General features: G+C 51.5%; 1 long non-coding RNA gene across 1 annotated transcript in view; it reads left to right on the forward strand.

Annotated features, from left to right (window-relative positions):
* Positions 1 to 200: 200 nt before the first annotated feature.
* LOC123521586 overlaps positions 201 to 491 on the forward strand; it is a 12396-nt gene continuing 12105 nt past the window's right edge. The window contains exon 1 of the long non-coding RNA XR_006680001.1: positions 201 to 311. This is a non-coding gene — a long non-coding RNA (uncharacterized LOC123521586). The remainder of the gene's footprint in view (positions 312 to 491) is intronic.

Below are 491 nucleotides of genomic sequence, written 5' to 3' on the forward strand. Positions count from 1 at the left end.
ACCTCCCCCAAAGGCCCCAGTATCCAGGAGGGCAGCCAGATGGGCTATCTCGAGACGGAACTGGAATATCAGGCCCGGTTCTGCGCCTCTTGATGGTCAGGCACGGGGTGGACTGGGCGGAGGGTGGTGACGTCATCATATTTTTCCAGTGCTGCTCTGAGGCGTGACTTACAGTTTCTTTTTCAGCTCCTGAGGATACCTGGAGGCACAGCGAACACACCTATTGACTGCACAGACCCAGGACTGGTGCCTGGTCTACACGCCTAACAGCAGCCTGGTCTTTCTAAAACTTGGCAGGGGACAAGTCTTTGGTAAGTTTGGGGCAACGTGAGGGGGAGAGGGCTTAGACCTCTTTTTCTCGACATCTTAGTCTCACACCACCATAAACGAAGGACTCTGATCCTTTTATCTCAAACACACACACACACACCTACACACACACACACACACACACACACAAATCAGAAAAACCAAACCAAAAGAAAACAGAA

The sequence above is a fragment of the Echinops telfairi genome, unplaced genomic scaffold (genome assembly GCF_000313985.2).
Source record: "Echinops telfairi isolate 266 unplaced genomic scaffold, ASM31398v2 ScPeMD7_2;HRSCAF=8, whole genome shotgun sequence".
NCBI classification, from domain to species: Eukaryota; Metazoa; Chordata; class Mammalia; order Afrosoricida; family Tenrecidae; genus Echinops; species Echinops telfairi.